This window comes from Chrysochloris asiatica, unplaced genomic scaffold (assembly GCF_000296735.1).
Source record: "Chrysochloris asiatica unplaced genomic scaffold, ChrAsi1.0 scaffold00198, whole genome shotgun sequence".
NCBI classification, from domain to species: Eukaryota; Metazoa; Chordata; class Mammalia; order Afrosoricida; family Chrysochloridae; genus Chrysochloris; species Chrysochloris asiatica.
The window spans coordinates 480,019-486,962 of NW_006408716.1; positions in this window are offsets into that span (position 1 = coordinate 480,019).

The window sequence follows — 6,944 nt, forward strand, 5'->3', positions numbered from 1 at the left end:
GCTGTCTCAACTATGCAAACCCTTTTCAAGGACAACATCACCTTTAGGGATTTTCTTTAACAGCCCTGGGCTTTATAGGAAGATGCCAGGTTCCAGTTATATTAAACTGTGACTAACTGTCTCAGTTTCTTTTCTGACTGGGCTTCAGACTCATCTAGTCTTAGCTCTGAAGTTCCCACATCCTGAGAAGCCCTGCAGTCTTGGTATAATGTGGAAGGTTGAGTATTCTACTCCTCACTCATAATCTTCATGGACAACTACTGCCAGTATTTTGCACTGTTGTTTTCTGTTTGTTTGTTTTTAGAACTGTTTTTGTTTTGTTTTGTTTTTTGGCTAGAGCAAAGATAAAGCATTTCTAGCAAGCCACACTGTTTTAATTATCTAGTGCTGTTATAATAGAAATACCAAAGTGGATACATTGAACAAACAGAAAGCTAGTCTTTCACATTTTAGGAGGTTAGAAGTCTGAATTCAGAGCACCAGCTCTAGACAAAGTCCTTGTCTTCTTTTAGCATCTGTAGGCCTAAAATTCTTTACAGATCCCCATATGTCTTGGCATCCCTGGATCTAGGAGTCTCACTGTACAAGGATCCCAGGACCAAAGTATACACCCCACTCCTTGCTCTCCTCCCTGCTTCTAGGCCCCTCTGAAATCTGTTTGCCTATTTAGCCTCTTTTATATTGCAAAAAAAATTGATTTATGATATAATTTAACCCTGTAGATGGCATCCAGCCCTAGAAGTGAGGATTTATAACACAAATGATAATTGCATCAGATCAGGGTTGGTCACATCAAATCACATCATGGGGAGAGTAATTACATTAGATCTCATTAGGAGGGATGCTATGTCTTAACTGCTGAAACCCTGAGAATCCAAGCCCTATCACATTGACACTAACCCTTAACAATCATACATGTGAATATCCTGCAGACATCAGCAAACCTCAGCTTCAGTGTATCTATTTTAAATTTATAATTTGCAGACTCTGATTACTGTTATATTATTATTTTTCTTTATCTGACTCACAGACACTATGGTGGTGGTGGTAGTTATATGCCACTGAGTCAGTTCCAACCCATTGTGACGCTCTATAGGGTTTCTAGGAGTCCTGGTATAGCGCTGGGGGTTAATGTTGCGAGACAGGAAGGTTGACTTGAACTGCAAGGTCAGCAGTTCAAGCTCACCAGCTGCTCTTCGGAAACCCTATATAGGGTCGCTATGAGTCAGAACTGACTTGACTTGACATGACTTAACAACAACATAGGGTTATCAAGGCTGCCAATCTTTATGAGAGCAGAAAGTCTCATCTTTCTCCCTTGTAGTGACAAGTAGATTTGAACCGCTGACCTTACGGTAATCAGTCCAGCTCATAATACACTACCAAGGCTTCTTTCCTTGACTTTCTAGGACAGAGTACAACTTGTCCCACAGGGTTTTCAAAGCTGTAAATCTTTTTTTTCTTCTTCTTCTTTGTCTTGGGAATTGGGTGAAAATTCACAGAGCAGATCAGTTTTCCATTCAACAATTTAGGCACATTCTGCTTCACCGCGTTGATGGCAACACCACAATGAAGCACCACAGAGCTCACTTCCTGTGTTTCCTGTTTTTACCACCCCTTCCTCTTTCTTAGCCCTTCTGAACTTTGTACTTGGGTAAATGCTGCTCTTTAGATCTCAGATTGTTCTACAATATATATAACTCTCTCATGTCATTGTTTCCTTAACAGATCTGTCTATTGCTTGGCTGAAAATTGAGTCATGGGGCTGAATTCATGTCTAGACATGAAGGGTGACTAATGATCATAGTTTGAGGGGCTCAGTGTGGCACTGTGGGTTAATGCGCCAGAATGCAAAGTCATTTGAACTCCAAAGTCGGTGATTCAGACTCATCATCAGAGTCTCAGAAACTCTATACAGGGTCGCTATGGGTCGGAATCAACTCGATGACACTTCACAACAACAACAACATCAGTCTTTATCTGACCAGTAAGCCTGGTCTTTTTAATTAGAGTTTTGTTCCATATTTTTCTCCTACTCTGTCCAAGACCTTTTAGTGTGATCCCTTTCAGAGGAGTTGGTTGTAATAGCTGAGCACCATCTAGTTCTTCTCATTTCAACATTGTGGAGGCTGCTGTACCTATAGCCCATTAGTCCATTGGATAGTTTCCATGCATCTTTGATTTTCATCATTCTTCTATCCAATAGTTGCGCTCTGTCATTGTTGTTATTAAGTGTCGTCGAGTTGGTTCCAACCCATAGTGATACTGTAGAGGGTTTCCAACGAGTGACTGGTGAGCTTGAACCACCAACATTGCAGTTCAAACCAACTTTGCTGTGTAGTGCATTAATCCACAGCGCCAAGTTGCACTGTAGATGGCTGCTTACGAGCTTTTAAGATCCTTGTCACTATTCACTGAAGTAGGATTACCTTTGTAGACGAAGGTAATGTTCTCAGAGACTATTATTCAGAGCCCCCAGGTTGTTACTTTAAATTTTTTTTCATTAAGAATAAATTAAATATGCTGTATATGACTACAATCTATTACTAATAAAACTCCATTTCATGTATTTTAATAAGAAAAACATTTTAAAAGCTATTTCTTGACCACCTGAGAGTTGTTGTTGTTGTTGTTAGGTATCATTGAGATGGCACCGATTCATAGTGACCCTTGCATAACAGAATAAAACACTGCCCGGTCCTGGGCCAATCACACAATCATTGCTACACTTGACTCCATTGATGCTGCCTCTTTGCTAATCCATCTCGCTGGGGGCTTTCTTCTTTTATTCTGAAGCTCCACTTTACCTAATATAATATCCTTTTCCAGTGACTCATCCGTTCTGACAATATGGCTGAAGTATGAGAGATGAAGTCTGGCCAGCCTGGCTTCCAAGGATTACTCTGGCTTTACTTCCTCCAACACAGGTCTATTTGTTCTTTTGCCATTCATGGTTCTTTCAACATTCTCCTCCAACACCATAACTCAAATGCATCAAATACCTGAGAGTGTAGGGTTACTATTCCTTGGCAATAGTAGGCCAGTTCAGGAAGTCAGATCAGGTTTGAGATTTCACAGTGAATTGACACACATGGCAAAGAAAACAGTTATGGGAGATGGCGTTGTTGTTGTTGTTGTTAAGTGCCGTCAAATTTGTTCTGACCCATAGCGACCCTGTATAGGGTTTCTGAGGAGTGACTGGTGGGTTCAGACCCACAACCTTATGGTTCAAACTGACCTTGCAATCCAGCTACCTACAAAGAGCTGCCTTAGGTAATTAAGACTGGTGAGATGTATGTGAGGTTTATGTTCTTGAGGATCGACTTCATGGTTAAAACCAAATGACTGGATATATGAAGATGTGTCATCTTCCCAGACTCTAGGGCAGATGAAGGGTCTCTTCCCATGCACTGACCTTCTGATACTGCATTAACTGGTTTATAGGTGTTAGAGTAAGGAGAATGATAAAATATCTGTAGCTATATTCCTGGGACCTTAATACTCAAATAGTTGTTGACTAAACAGCCACTTTGGCATCATAGATGTGTATTTGAAATGGTGTGCCTCACCCCACCTCTAAGTCAAATGTACACTGTAACAAGATCTCCCTGTGATTTGAATGCATTTTAAGTTAAGAAATCCTGCTCTATACCACACTAAAAACATTTCTTTTCATTCTGTAAATGTCTCTTTTAAGAAAATCTGAACTACCGGGAAATTTGAGGGGAGTGTGGCTAAAAGAGTGAGGAAATTGGACACATCACAATGAAGAGAAACGCTTAGTTAAAAGACAAGATAATACAGGAATATGGCCTTCACTTTAAATTCCTTAATCACTGTTATATGACTTTGTTCTTGTTGTGAAGTGCTGTTGAGTTGATTTTGACCCATAGTGAACCTATATAGGATTTCCAAGGAGCAGCTGGTAAGCTTGAACCACCGGCCTTGTGGTTCAAACTGACTTTGCAGTCCAACACATTAACTCGTAGCATCCCACCAAGACTCCATCATATGACTTAATCATTAAAAATAGAACCAATGGCTGAGGGGAACGAGACATTTTTACTTAACAGAAAGCAGAAATCTTAATGGAACAAACCTAAATATTTAAGGGAGTTGGTAGAGCTATTAGTTATAAATTTGCTAGAGATGAACAGGATGTGGGCAGTGGTGATTCCATATTAAACTAATCTTTCTCCACGCAGGAGGTTCTGGTTCATTCCTGACCAATGCAACTTACACATAGCCACCAGCAGATTGCCATTGGAGGCTTCTGTGTTGCTATGATGATAAACAAGTTTCAGTGGAGCTTTCAGACTAAGGAGGTCTAAGATACCAAGCCTTGATAGCTACTTCTAAATATCAGCCAGTGAAAACCATATGAATCACAATGATCAGAACTCAGGATGACAGGGAACCAGTAATGACAACAGTTAATGACAACAAATGATTAACAGAGCAGGAAGGGGGAAATCCAATAGTGTTTCTTTTGTTAACTAATATAAGCCAAATACTTCACTGTGTGTTTTCCTGTTTTACTGGATGCTGGCTTCATAATTATAGAACATAAAAAGGAAATAAAACATAGTGTGAATAGCAAACAATGAAAAGCTGAACGCTTAAGCTGGTTTCATTATCCCTATTGGCAATATTCCATGGAAATCTGAAGGACCACAGTAAACTTTTTCATTTTATTGCTAATAACTGATGCTTTGCATTGAGCCCCACCAGCTCTCCACATTATTCCTCAAACCCTCTCCTTCTGTGTTAATTACATCGTTCACACAATTTTTATCTTTGTGTCCTACATGTAGATCCACAGGTTCTCTTCCATGTCATTGGCTAGCAATTTTGAAATCTATAAGTAGTAATGGGACTTGAGCATGGTTTAATGTCAGCCATTATACCTTGTCTGAGTGGAACATTGACAGTTGTGAGGATATCTGCAAGGTCAGGCTTCAGAACTTTTTTTAATCTTTACTGTTTGGTTTTATCCTACACACTGATAGTGTATTTTTTCTCTGTGACATTTTTGTCTTAGAAAAACAATGCTTTCCATATTTCAAAATTGAAATCACATGGAAAAATGAATCACTGGGTGCTATTTTATTACCAAAACTCATTTAAAGGTATAATATGGTATTTGCATTAACTATGGCCAATGGTGATTAGAGTGAGTTGATCAGTAAGCACGTGGACTTTTGGTTATAAATTATCATTGTTGTTGTTGTGCTACAAAGTCAGTTCTGATTTATAGAAACCATGTATAGGGTTTCTGAGGAGCGACTGGCAAGTTTGAACTACCAACCTTGTGGTTAACAGTCCAGTTCTTATCCTACAGCACCAAACCACAGCACCAAACCAGGACACCACAAATTGTCATGAATGTCAATTTTGACAAAAGGGAAATAAGGGATCCTTCCCCAGACTGGGGAAAGAAAAAAAAATTGCAATGATGTATCAGACAAGGAACTAACATCTAAAATTTATAGAAAACTGCAAAACCTCTACACGAAAAAGATAAAAAAAAAAAAAACAAAAAAACAATAAAACAATGGGGATGGGACATGAACAGACACTTCACCAAGGAAGATATTAGGCAGTCAACAAATATATGAAGAAATGTTCACAATCATTAGTCATTGTTGTTAAGTGCCATCAACACGTAACAGTTGATGTTAAGTTCTGACTCATCATCACCCTGTATAGTGGTTCTGAGGTGGGTTTGAAATCTTGTCATTAGCAGTCCTGTGCATATTCTACAGTGTCATACTAAGACATTAGCAATTAAAGAGATGCAAATCAAAACAACAATGAGAGATCATCTCATATCAGCATTAACAGTGAAGTTCAAAAAAACAAACAAACAAATGATGGTGAGGGTGTAGACAGATTGGAACTCTCCTATATTGTGGATGGGGTTGTAAAATGGTTCAAACACTTTGGAAAACAGTATGCCACTTTCTCAGAAGTTGGAAAAAGAAATACTTTATGACCCAGCGATTCCTTACTTGGTATATACATACAAAAAATATGAGCGAGTAGATCTGTGCACACTGATGTTCATTGCAGCCCTATTCACAATAGCAAAACGCTGGAGACAGCCTATGTACATGTCAGTGAAATAATGGATAAAGGAAACTTTGATACATACACAAAATGGAATGCTATGCAACGGTGAAGAATAACCAGGAATCTGTGAAATAATTTATAACATGGTTGAAGCCAGAAGGCATTATATTGAGTGAAATTAATCAAACACAAAAGGACAAAAATTGTATAAGATCATTATTGTCAAAGCTTAAGAAAAGTTTTCCACACTAAAAGAAACATTTTTTGATGGTTGCCAGGGGTGGGTTGTTGGTGGTGTTGCTATTAAGTGCCATCCGGTCAGTTCTAACTCAGCAGCCCAGTATAGGGTTTTTGAAGAATGGCTGGTGAGTTTAAACTGCCAACTTTGCAATACAAACCAACTTTTCTGCCTAGTGTTTATCATACAATGCTACACTAGTAGATAGGGGAAAAATAATTAACTGACCAGAGAGCATGCATTAGCTCAGGAGATGGGGAGGTCAATATATAAAAAGGGGAAGGGTAATATACAAGAAGAGGGAAGGTGGCAGAAGAATAATGAAGAAATAGAGAGGTATGCAGAGGTTAAAGGGGATAGAGGTAAATAGTGATATATACACAACCTGGAGTCCTTGTATGGCAATGCACGATAAACAATGGACCACAAAGTCAGCTTGAACTGCAAGAACAGTGATTCAAACCCACCAGATGCTCCTTGGAAATCCTTTACAGGATCTCTATGAATCAGACTGATTCAATAGCACTTAACAACAACATACACAAATCTGAAACCACAGTACTTTGTGTATAGATTCATTGGTTAAATAGGTAAGGGAGAAGAGGCGGGGCTTGATGGTGGCTAGGATGGAGGT